Below are 13,748 nucleotides of genomic sequence, written 5' to 3'. Positions count from 1 at the left end.
CGAGCCTACGGCACACCTGGGTGGGGGCGGCGCGTGGGCTGGCAGGTTGCCAGGCGGTCAGGTAAGTGAGAGGCAGCCGCATGAGAACAGGGGTGTGGGGGCTTACCTAGAGGAAACCAGCAGGCAAGCCGGCGCCAACGCCAGCTAATTAGCAGGTCACCTTTCGTGATGTGCGTCTCCAGACACACACACACACACACACACACACACACGCACTGCTACCTCCCAGCCGGACCACCACTGAGACAGACACAGAACCCTAATCACAGCTGCAGGCCCAACAGATGTTGAAGGTGAGTGTGTGTGTGTGTTTATTTGTGTGTCTGTGCTTGTTCATCATGGTTGTTGAGGTGAATGCATGTTTGTGTATGTGTAGAGTATATGTGTGTGTATGAAGAGGGGTGGGCACACACCCGTGTGCCTATTTAGTTGTGATATTGATGTAAGCTGACGGCTACATGCACATGTACGCTAATGGGAGACGGCATTCTGAACCTTTTTATGTCTGCTCTGGAAAGCAATTAACCTTCAGCTCCAACGGAATGGAATCTGGAAGTGGAATATGAAAAGTCCTGCTGTTGCCTAGCAGTTACGTATAATGCTGCATGATATGGGCCTATTTGGAGGCATTTTGTATTTTTATCATTATGGTTTCGAGTTGTCCGTACGTCCGTCCGTCCATCTGTCCGTACGATGTTTGTTAATGCAATATCTCGGGAACGCATTGACGGAATTTCTTCCCCTTTGGTACAAATGTTCACTGGCACTCAAGGATGAACTGCTTAGATCGTTGGGGTCAAAGGTCAAAGTTCAAGGTCACTGTTACCTCACAAAATGTGTTTTTGGCCTGATGAACACAATATCTCAAGAAAGGCTTAATGGAATTTGTTCATAGTTGGGTAAAATGTACAGTTGGACTCAAGGATTAATTGATTACATTGTGGGGGTCAAAGGTCAAGGGTCACTGACCTCACAAAAGGTATGTTTGGCCTACTGAACACGATATCTCAAGAACGGCTAGACAGAATTTGTACATATTTGGCCAAAATGTCCAGTTGGACTTAATTAGATTAATTGGATTCGATTTTAGTATTCAAATGTTAAAGGTCAAGGTCACCGTGACATCACAAAAGGCACTTTTGAACGCTAATGCTAGATAGCTAATGCTAACGCTAGCTAGCTAACGCTAATTCTAACACTAATGCTAGCTTTAGCTAGCAAGCGTTAGCATTAGTGTTAGCATTAGAGTTAGCATTATCATCAGTGTTAGCTAGCTAGCAATTAGCGTTAGGGTTAGGTTAGCAGTTAGTTAGGGTTAGTTAGGTTAACTGCAACTTGCATTGTTGGGTGGAGGCATTTAGACGCTACGCGGTTTTTCTAGTTATGAATATTTTGATGAGTATTCGCCACCTCTGTTGAACTAGATGCTTGCCTACATTCCTGGGGGCAGTTTGTATAGAAGCCCTAGAGGTTGGCTATATTTACGCACACAAGCCCAATTTATAATACTTTATGGAACCCAGTAAAGAATTTGGTATATCATTGCTGTTGTGTAGCCAACTGACTGGGGTTGACAGAGAGAGAGAGACTGCGTAGAGGTCTAGTTAAAAATGTTAGCAAAAAAGGGTGCCGTGCCGGGATTCTTTAAAAAGCGATCTGTGAGTATTAGGTTGAGGATACTGTACTTCAACCTAATATTACCTACAACTGCTTAAGAAAAGGTTGGGACCCAAGTCTAGCAGGTTCTTAGAGGAGTGGTGGAGCCCTGGGCTTCTGGACTAGAGGAAATCTCTGTAAACCTGTCAAGCTAGCCTCTAGCTACCACTGTGAGCACCCAACTGACCTTGCCAATCAGTGCCCACTCTAGTGGCATTATGGGGATAAAGGAATGTCACTCTCTCTCTGCCTATACACACTGCTGCTGTGTTGTGACATCAGGCAATCTACCCTGGGCATGTGAAGCTGCGATGACGCAACTGAAGTTGGTGTCCTTGGTAACAAAAAATCACCCAGCTGGTGAAGTTAGCTATGAGCAATGCCCTCTAATGCTGGTGTGCATCAGTATTGACGACTCAATACTATACTAGCAGAATGTGAATATGTAGAATACACTACATATCCAGAATGTATATATATATTTATGGATATGTAGTATATTCTACATATCTGCATTCTACTACTGTAGCATAGATCTGCAGGATGCATCAATACTGTTGCACATACAGTACTGCACAACTTCACCTACTCACCCAACATATCCCCATTTAATTTATATCTTATACTACAGTAATATTGCCGCTACTCTTTTGTTCTGTAGATTGTATTTAGTAATAAATTGCACTTTTAACCTCTTTTACCCCCCCCCCCCTTTATTATACCTCTCTATATTGCTTAATGTGTGCACAATCTAGGAGCTAACAGAAACACATTTCAAAAGAAAAACATTTCACTTTGTACTTGTATGATATAGCATGTGACTAATAAAGTGACTTTTCCTGATTGGTCTAAATCTCATGCTATGAATGGACATACAATGCCGCACTTACACATTTTATTTGTGACAAGGTAGTTGGTTTGACCACTGCCCCCTAGAGACATTGGGTGTAACTACACCCTTACCCCCTCCCCAGGGAACCAGGGAGCTCATTGAGTGCCAGTCAATTAGTGGCACTGGACACCTGGGCTACCAGCACTCCCCAGCCTGGAGAGTTTAATTAGCCATTAGCTCCAGATATTTCTCTATGGCTGGCCTGGGGGTGTTGAGCTCCCCTGGGTGTGTCCAAAGGTAAGAGTATGGTTTGAAGAATAGATTTAAAATGTATTTTTCTCTTTGTTACTGATAGTTGCATCCAACATACTCAGGAACCCATGTTCTGTCTGGTTGTGTATTTTGTGGCTGTCCGGGTGCCTTGCTTTCCTTTGTGTCCAGAGGAATTCATGCTCCTTGTAGCTGTCCATTGCTCCCTGGCATCTGATGGTGTTGTGTTGATCTAGGGGTTAGTACATCAATATATGTTATACCAGAGTTTGTTTTTAATGAGTTGGTTTCTAACTACTGTCCTTAACATGCCATAGGAGGACATTGTAATCTAGACTTGGGCTTATGGAGTGGTGCCCCTTGTGTGTCCAGAGGGCAGGGTCAGGAGCAGTCTTGGGCAGTAACGCGTTACTAGTAATGCGTTACAGTAATAATATTACTTTCCCCAGTAATGAGGGGTGTAGCGAGTAACTAATCAAATTTCAGTAATAAGTACAGTGACCTCCGGGCAATTTCCATTCGGCAACTGCACTCCCCATTGAAACGTATGGCGCTGCACTCTAGCTTTTGAGCTGCTAATTTTGCATTTTTACCCTTTTTCTAACTTGTCGCCATGCCTACAGTGTTTAAGCTATACGGACATATTATACATAGAAATGTTCTGCAAGTTCTCAGGAAGTTTAGTGTGAAAGGTATGGGGTAGTGTGTTTGGCTAAATCGTTCTGGCTCAAATGGAGCTTTTGTTTCAATATTTGTTTTTTTGTGAATGCAATATATTTCACATGACAGCATAATGACACCGGTAAGATCACACCCTGCACTTCCTGCCTTGAAAATGCATGTTTCTCACAGTTTTTAGCGAGGCCCATAGACCTCCATTATAAAGGGGGTGCGCGCACAGAGGAAAAAGGAGCTAGCTTACTACTACTACTACTACTACTACTACTACTACTAATAATAATAATAAGCTTTATTTCTATAGCACCTTTCATACACAAGGGTAGCACAAAGTGCTTTACATAAAAATATGTAAAATAGATTTTAAAAAAAAAAGCATTAATTAATAAATACAATATTAAAAACATATCTTATATCATAAAAAATAAAGAATAATTAGACTAAATACAGAGCCTGGGGGCATAAAAGCTGAAAGCTGCCTCCCCGTGTTTCTTTGTTCTGGCCTTGGGAACTACTAGAAGTTCGGTGCCCAATGATCTCAAGGGTCCTAAGCATGTTGGTGATGTATTCGGGTGCAAGGCCATGTAGTGATTTATAAACTAGTAGGATCATTTTTAAGTCTATTCTGGAGCTAACAGGTAACCAGTGCAGTGATCTTAAGACTGGTGTAATGTGTGACCTGCGTCTAGTTTTGATGAGGATCTTGCTGCAGTGTTCTGTATTATCTGGAGTTGGTTGATAGCTTTTTTTGGCAGACCAGCCAGGAGAGCGATGCAGTAGTCTAGTCTGCTGGTGAAAAATGCGTGCATGAGTCTCTCTGTGTAATTCTGAGATAAGAAAGGTTGTACCCTGGCAATGTTTCTTAGGTGGTAGAAGGAGACTTTGGTAATGTTTTTGATATGACTCAAAAAGGTCAGGGTTGAGTATGACGCCTAGATTTCTAACCCGGCATTTAGTGCCCAAGGCCTGCGTTTTGAGTTGGGCGGCTAGCTTCTCCCTCTCTGCTTTCCGTTGCTTGAAATGAGACAACCGCTTCCCTCAGCGTGCGCTGTTGTCAAATGGTAGGCTGTTAAATGATTAGCTAGCACCAATGAAATGAGACAGGCCTCAGCGCGCGATGTTGTCAAACGTTACAAAAGGAATGTAGGAGCTCACAGAAACAAGTTGCAACACAAAGTTGTGTATCTAGCTACAATCAGTAGCACCGTACGTGTGTTGTTAGTTAGTGAGACGATAATGAGGCTGTCATAGTGAGATGAGGTAGGACGGTGTGTGTGTGCGTGCTGTTTAGAGAAAATCACAAAATCTACAACAGCAAATGTTGACTGCTTATTGCCAAGCTACAGCTATCGCTTGCTAAATAGATAAATAGTGCCCAGTACAATGTATGGCATGGCTTCAACCCACCCCACCCTTTTCTTGAATACTGTAGGTCCAGCAGATGCAAACATGAAAAGGAAGGAGAAAAGTGGTGGCATAGCCAGCTTTTTTCAACCCCAAAAAACAGACAGGAGGGGAGTCAGACAAAGGCGAAGAGCAGAGTAAGGGACAGGAGAACAGTCAAGGAAGAGAAGAGAAACGCATGAGTAAGGGAGGAATGAGCAATGAAGAAGAACTGAGTGATGACTGTGAAGAACAAAACACCAGAGACCGAGACAGAGCCATTGAGAGAGAAGAAAGTGACTCGGAAAGAGGGGGAGAGCAGAACAGTGATGAAGAGAGGGACAATGATTGACAGACCAACAGAAGCAGTGGCACTCAGATCATACTACAAGTCCAGCTGGAGCTCATAGTACAGTATATTAGTTCACTGTTAACAGATTCCTATATAACAACATGGCTTTCATGTTCTCGGATATTGGCTAGTGTAGCCTGTGGTGTTGGGTTCTTACTGTAGCCTACATGTTCAGAATTGTGCATGGTTTAGGCTGATGTTGAAGTTAATGCAAGGTGCTTCACACTAGGCTGTGAGTGGGCGAATGGGATTTAATGGGAGTACATTTGAGTAAAATCAATTGTTTAATAAGTACTGATACAGTAGTAAATTAATTGCCCTAATTGCTTCTTTTCTCTCATTTTAGAAGTATCGAAATATAAACCTGATGGACCAATGCAGCCAAATCTGAATGCCTTTCCACAAACCTTATGGGGAGGGGCAAGAAGATCTTTCCACAGTGAGTGGTATAAAGAGCATCCCTGGCTGGAATATTCTCAATCCAAGGATGCAGCATACTGCTTTGTATGCAGACATTTTGCCTCTTCAATTGCCCCTAAGAGTCTTTACGCATCTGAAAATGGATATTCCAATTGGAAAAAGGACACTTTTAGGGATAGTGGGTTTAATGTACATGCTAAGTCAGAGACACATGTGAATGCAATGATTTCATGGGGTGAATATAAAAGAATGGCTGAAAACAACACATCTGTCCTGGGAATGATGGGCGCTGAAAATCATTTCTATAAAAAACGGTAAAACTGTAATTGTTGTAAGTTTTTATTGCATGCAAGGACTGGGTTAAGTGCTCGATAAGGTGATTTTACATTCTTATTATGTGATTCATATCGTAAAAGTCACCAGAGAATGCAGAAATTGAAATCTCTGAAGTTGAAATGTGTTTGGGGAGGAGATAACCTCTGCCCCCCTGCTGGAACCTTATGCCACCCTTTTGCCACCCCAGGTAAAACTTTCTAGAACCGCCACTGCCCTGTAGCACCAGTGCTATGTGCTAAAAAAGTTAATGTACAGCCCTGGGCTCTACTCTCCCGGATGACTGAACTTCTCACCCGATCTCTCAGGGAGACCCCAGCCACCCTCCGGAGAAAACTCATTTCGGCCGCTTGTATCCATGATCTCGTTCTTTCAGTCATGACCCATCCTTCATGACCATAGGTGAGGGTGGGGACGAAGATAGACCGGTAGATCGAGAGCTTTGCCTTTTGGCTCAGCTCTTTTCATCACAACAGTGCGGTAAAGCGACTGCAGAACCGCACCAGCTGCTCCGATTCTCGGGCCAAACTCCCTCTCCATGGTTCCCTCACTCGTGAACAAGATAGATACTTGAGCTCCTTCACTTGGGGTAAGGACTCATTTCCTACTCGGAGCGGACAGACCACCGGTTTCCTGCTGAGAACCATGGCCTCAGACTTAGAAGTGCTGATTGAATTAACACAGTTCAAACTAATTTGAGGTTTATTCATTATTCTATAAAAATGATTACATGAGAGTAATACAGATGTGTGATTGATGTAATCAGGATAAAATTATAGTCTACTACAAACAATGTGTAGGCTATGTTGTCACATTCATAGTTTTTGTCCCATTGAAATTAATGAGGGTTTACTTTTTAGGATGGTGGCTCTTGGTGATTTGAAAATATCCACACATTTTGTAAACTGCCACCACTTCTAAATTTCACAGTATTGTTTCATATTACAGTACACACCAAAATGTTCAGATTTTCATACTTTCACTCACATTCAAATATCTAAACAATGCCACCTATAGTTTTTGAAATATTCAGTGTTTGAAAATAATGCTCACCATTCACATAAATGGTGGAATGTTCAATGCTCCACTAGTGGCAGTTTGTATTTTCAAATTCATACCTGTTTTCTAACTATCCTTTCATCCCTCCCTTCACTTCTCACTGGTCCTGTAGCCTAGGTCAGCAGCCTAGGGAAATAAGGGATCAGGATGGTGCTCCACTTCACACTTTTAAACAGGATTTTCTAAAATTGCAATCTATCTTCGACATCTGCTGGCCCTTTAGTGGGTAGAGGAAAATTAGATTTGTTTTTTCATATAATCTGATTTTGTAGAACATCGCTTTCTACTCGTAGCGCCTGCTGAGAATGCCAGTTGCCAGGTTACCAAACACTACTTATATTATTGAATTATCATACAGTATAACGCATCCAAAATAAAACAAACTCTTTTCTTCTATAGGCTAATTGTGTCTGTGTCGTCTCCAACGGTGACTGTAAATCGAAGAGCTCAACTGGACAAATGAAGTTCTCATCAGTCAGCTAAACCCGGACACCCAGTAAGGTTATTGAAGGGTTCTAACACAAATGAAGAGGCTCCATCCATTTAACAGAGTTCCCTCTGGGCAGCCATTTTCAGATCAGACCACCATGATGATGCATTTGAGGGTGCCCTGTGTTTCTACGGACCGTTATCTCTCTCTGAGGAGCCACAGTGTGGGGCACACTACCCTTTTGGTTGTCCTGCTGGCAGCCTTTCTCCTTCCATGCTGTGTGTGTGCATGTGTGTGTGTACACAGTGTGCCTATGTGTGAATCTGTGCGTGTGTGCCCTCATCATGAGAAATGGGCATGGAGCAAATCCAGTTCTCATCCAGGGTTTAGAGGCCTTGAGGTCAGCATGCATACATCTCCTGCCTGATGAATGGATAATCTGAAAAACGACTGAACCCTACTCTGCATGTACAGTAGCTTGGTAGACTCATTGCAAAAAAAGAAGTTATCACAATAAATCTGGACTTCCAGCCGCCCAGATTTGTGTTTTCCCAGAAAATGGGGCACCAATCATGAGACTGCATTTTAACTGTATTCCTGTAGACGATGACGAGAAAAACAACAGGAATCCGCTAGTAGAAAGCAACAAGCGGTAGGCTAACGTTAATGTTGGAAGAATAAACACAGCCATAAGTGCAGTTATTGCAGACATAGACTCAATAACAACCACTAGCCGAGTTTCTCACCGGAAAAGACGATTTCGCGGTTCTTCCGACTGGATTAGGCATTAGTTTGATCTTGCCTAGGCTATTTTGTTACGCCGATTGGGTGGAGTTCGTCTGTCAAGGCTAGTAGGCCTACTCTGCCCACTCCAATTCCTTCTGGGCGGCTGGAAGTCCAGACTCTTTAGCCTAGCGAAAATGATGCGATGAGTCTGGTTTACCAGGCTACTCAGCATGTAGCTGATAATGGGCGACTGTGCATGTGTAATCAGCCTCGTGGAATGTTGGAAATCCCGTTGTGATTAAGCTTGTGACTTGTGTGATAAAGCGCTGGTTCATGGACCCCTGCTGCCCGATTCTCCAGCCTACTACCTCAGGTGATCACTCCCGCACTGTCCAGCACCCATCCTGTGAAACCAGTGGTCTGATGTAAGCATTGGCAACAGAAAGCATAAACTCTGTTTCCTACACTGTTGTTTTCCCTCTGCGCTGTCATTCAGCCTTTCTTATGTAAGGTCATACAGCACAAGTCTGAAGCTGTGGCATGTTTACCTTGAGAGGCGAGTTCAGCCTCTGGAGCTCTGTGATGGAGAATGAGGGGAATGAGTTTGGGTGTTTGGGTGTGTGTGTGTTGGGGAGGGGGGAGGTTGGCAGCAGGACCCTGCTCTAATGCAGCACGTGCCTGGAGGGTGTAGGGGCTGGGTCTGGGCCACATAACCAACACTCATCAAAGAAACGCGCCAGCTCTAATTGGCATAAGACAGCTGCTGCCAACCAGAAAAGGCCCATCTGAGGTCATCATCTCGCCCTGCTTCCGAGCAGCCATGGTACACTTTAGCCTTGTCGTGGAGCGAATGTGGAGCACGTGTAGCTCCGATGTAAATGATTTCACGGCCGAGCTGCTCAGCTCTGACTGTGACAGATGCTAACTCCATCACATCATTATCATCATCGTCTCCATCAGCACAAGACTGAAACTGCCGGCATAGTCCATCTCCACTTGATCTTCTCAGTGGAGGACCTGCTGTTGTTTCCTACAAGAGCCATCATGAGGACATGTATTTAATTGAACCCGAATGAGTGCTTTCTATATTCCCGTCCAGTCATTCTCCTCCTTAACAGTAGATGGCAGCGGAACTACACACGGCCCCACTCACACTGCCTGAGAGGCTGAAGCTATTCTCTGCTCTGTCTCCATGCATCAGGCAGACCTTCAGGAACACAGACAGGCTGGAACACAGACAGGCAGGATCATGGACAGACAGAAACACAGACAGGTAGGAACACAGACAGGCAGGATCATGGACAGACAGAAACACAGACAGGTAGGAACACAGACAGGCAGGATCATAGACAGGCAGGAACACAGACTGGCTGGAACACAGACAGGCTGTAACACAGGCAGGTAGGAACACAGACAGGCAGTATCACAGTCAGGCAGGAACACAGACAGACAGGGACAGAGACGCGACATGGAACAGGAACATGGGGACATGGATGCGAGCCTTTGGGCCCTGCTGCTCCCAGGCTGTGGAACGCCCTCCCCGACCACCTCAGGGCCCCTCAGTATGTGGGTACTTTCAAGAAAGACCTTAAAACCCACCTCTTCACAAAAGCTTTCTGTTGACCGTTCTCCCATGTCATCTTCATCTTTTATGTGCCATGTAATGCCTCCATCATGTTTTTATTATTATTATTATTATTGTATATTTTTATAATTGTATTACCTATTATTGTACTAATGTGTTGGATGTGACTTGGTTGTGGATGTACTGGATGTGTAATGGATGTGTAGCCTGGATGAATGTACTACATTGTTGTTTTTAACCTTTGCTTTATAGCACTTTGAGATTTCTCGGAATGTAAAGCGCACTACAAATAAAATGTATTATTATTTTTATGCAGGAACACAGATAGGTAGGAACACAGACAGGCAGGATAATGGACAGACAGAAACACAGACAGGTAGGCACACAGACAGGCAGTATCACAAACAGGCAGAAACACAGACAGACAGGAACACAGATAGACAGGCAGACAGACTGACACACAGACAGACTGACAGGCAGGCAAGTAGGCAGGCAAACAGCCAAGCAAACAGGAAAGCACACAGACAGACAGGACAGACAAACAGGCAGGCAGGCTGTGGAAGCCTTCCAACGTTCAGGCTAACATAGAGGGAGGGAGCCCTTTATTTCAGAGTGAACCTGGCACCACTAACTGTGACAGGAAAAACAGCAGTCAACGAGAGGCGATAGAGAAGAGAAGCCTTTAGTTAGACAGGCCACAAGTCTCATTGGCTGTTCAGGTTTATGAGCACTTCTGGTGTCCCCCCGGTCTGAAATAAAGAGAGGCTAAGACAGGGGAGAGAGAAAGAGGGGGGGTGGGAGGTGCGGGGGAGAGAGAGAAAGTGATTTTACGGCTGCAGAGCATTGCTGCCTGTCTTCCTGAGTAGAGGTTGGCCCTTAATCCAACTTTGAACCTTGCAAATTTAAAACCTTGGGTATATGTGGGTATATGTAAGGATGTCTCTCTCTCTCCCCCTCTCCCCCCCCCCTCTCTCTCTCTCCCCCCCCCTCTCCCTCTCTCTCTCTCTCCCTCTCTCTCTCTCTCCTCCATTTCCCTCTCTAATTAATGCCTTGCTACTGGAACAGAAGATTGGATCAACCCCAATAAATCAATGGCTGACAAAAAAGAATAGAAAAGCAATAAGGACATTAAGTTCATTAAGTACATTAAGTTTGTGTGTGTGTACAGTATGCATATACAGTACACAGTAGGCATAACAATTGCATCAGTGTTTGTGTGTGTGTGTAATAATCCTATTTCAAGGCTATGCAGTAGGAGACAGTAGTAGGATGTTGGTGGGAGAGTGTCGGCCTTGTGGCTCCCATGGAATGTCTGACACCCCCTCCCCTCTGCTTGGACCTGCTCTGGCTTCAAGCTGCCCCTGGAAGCCCTTGAGAAAAAAAACAACACAAAACTGACGACCAAGACAAATGTACAGAGTGTGCCTTTAAACACAGGAAGACAGAGTGCTCTGTTCAGTTCTGCCCAGACGGCTAGCTCTGCCAAGTGTGTTCCGATAGAGACAGCTAGTGGAGCTGCTAGGATTTTAGAATATACAATTATACAAACCTTTACCCAGCATGGTCACTGAATACAAACAGCCTCTCCTTGTGCCAAACCCCTCAGAGCTGCAGTAGTGTCTTAATGCTAATTTATTATGCTCAAAGGATTCAGGGCAATTCAGGAAAACACTGGAAACGAGTCGAATAGCTTGTAAACTATTTCACACCGAAAGCACATTATGGATATTGATGCATTCACACATATAGTATATGTGTGCACTTGCAGTCTACTGCTCAAATGTACTGATGAAAATGAGTCCCACAGTAGCCACCGCTGATTACTTTACATTACATGACATTGTATTACCGCCGTTTAGCAGACGCTTTTATTCAAAGTGACTTACGATAGATAGATGCGGCCCTCCTGAGGCTGCCCAGCGTTGTCCAGGGCTGTGTCCAGGGCCCCTGCCAGCTTGTGTTTGGAGGTTCGTTGAGCTGCCAGCTGCTATCCGAGTGGACAGACGCTCCCTTGTGGTGTTGGTGTGCGTCCTCAGAGGGACCACCCCAGGTGTGATGAAGTGGAGTGACGGCTCACGGACCCAGGGAGGAGGCAGAGAGAGGGAGAGGGTAGAGGGGACAGGAGTGGAAGGAAGGATAGAGAGGTAGAAGATAAAGCAGGGAGAGGGGAAGAGTGAGAAAGAGCTGCTGGAAAGAGTGATACGCAGAGCATCTAAAATCATCGCCTGTAGTCTCTTGCTTTCTTCTATCTATTCCTCCAGAATCCCTCTCAACCAGCTCACCACCTAATGAATCTGCTCCCATCAAGGAGGAGATACAGGAGCATTAGCTGCAGAACATCTCTCTGCGGGGATCGAAGCACCTATCCCCAAGCTATCTGGCATCTGAACTTGCACTGAAACCACCAAGATGTAGATAGAATGAAATATTTATATAGATAGATAGATATGTAGATAGATAGAGAAAGAGAAGATAGATGAGGTAGATATGGAGAAAGAGGGCTCTCCTCACAGTCTCAGAATGAACCAGAGAAAGATACCACTTCTCCTGAGGGCAGTGAAAGAGTGAGCATTTGATCACAAACCACCAAAGTCAGAGAGAGAGATGAGGAGATAGATCGCGAGAGACAGACAGAGAGGCAGGCAGAGCAAGATTAAAAAGCAGCCTGCCGGCCAACTTTCCCGGTCTCTGTATCCAAGGCAAGCACAGTTCTGCCGTTTGTTGGGTCTTAACCGCTAGCCTGATAGCTGGGAGAGAGAATGATGTTTCAGAAATGGTGCGGTGTAGCCTAACTTCAATATCAAAGCGTGTGAACAGGATTTGCAGTAGGTGTGAGATGCTGCGGCTGCCCTAGGCCTGGGGGAGAGGACAGTCAGAATAGGGATGTCTCTATACTACATGCATCAGCTCTATCAGTTCCTCAGATCTTGTGCACCTCCAACCAACCCGCAATCAATACCTGCTTCCATCAGCGGGGCAGTATTAAAACAGGCAACTCTACTTCCCTTAGACCCTGCAGCGTTCAAACAGCATGCAACACAATAGATGGTGCGTTGTAACACCTACCTCTGTCAAGGGTAAACTACCAACTCCTGGGGTTGGCTTTTCCTGTTTTTGTTCAGTTTGTTATCACCTCAATCAGATTTTTAGCTGCAACCAGCACCTCTATACTGTAGCTTGCTCTGTCGTTAGTTGGTTGGCTGGTTGGTTGGTCCATAAAGCTTTTGCTGGATAACTCAAAAAGTCGTTGACCAAAAATGCTCTAAATGTGCATGCTACAAGTACAGACCATGATTAACTGCCAGAAAAAAATACAATGATTCGTTCATAGGTGGCGCTGAAGTAATCAATTCAAAATGCAAATTCAAAATGCTGGCATTTCCACGCCCTTTGATGAAAATGTATGAAACGTGGTACATGTATATCTTTCCTCATGGGGAAAAAAATTGCCTCAAGAACCCATGAGTTCCACCGTGATGTATTTTTCTGCAAGTAAAAAATTTGGTAAAACATATAAAAGGTAACTCCTCATAAAGTGAAAGTCTGATTAGTTTGAAATGTCACATACAGTATATGTGAGATGTGTATGGTGGATGTCTCCCTATAAGGTGTCAAGAGTTAAGAGATCCAATCCAAGATGGCAGAGCAATTGGCATACATGTTTTTGTATACAAATGTTATTATTTTTTATTAATACTTTTTACAACAATAACCTAGGGGACTTGAAACTGTATGGGCATGGGTAGCGTACTACCAGGGTGTATTGTGTCAAAGCATTTGCAAACATATCAAAAAACAAGGAAATTGCAGGCATTTGAAATTTGACCATTTTGGCCATTAACTCTCTCTCCCGCTCTTCTTTATAGTAGGTTGGTCCACAAAAATTGGGTCTGGCTGCAGATGCGCGCTGCACATGCACATATTGTATGTGGTCGCATCTATTGCAAATTTGCTCTTTTAGCTGTCCCTCCCTACACCCCTCTCATCTGGGCCAGTGCCTGAGAGCACATGCACGCACGAACGC

This window comes from Borostomias antarcticus (assembly GCF_949987555.1).
Source record: "Borostomias antarcticus genome assembly, chromosome: 15".
Classification (NCBI taxonomy): Eukaryota; Metazoa; Chordata; class Actinopteri; order Stomiiformes; family Stomiidae; genus Borostomias; species Borostomias antarcticus.
The sequence above is the reverse complement of the archived record's forward strand: the minus strand, read 5'-3'. Positions refer to the sequence as shown.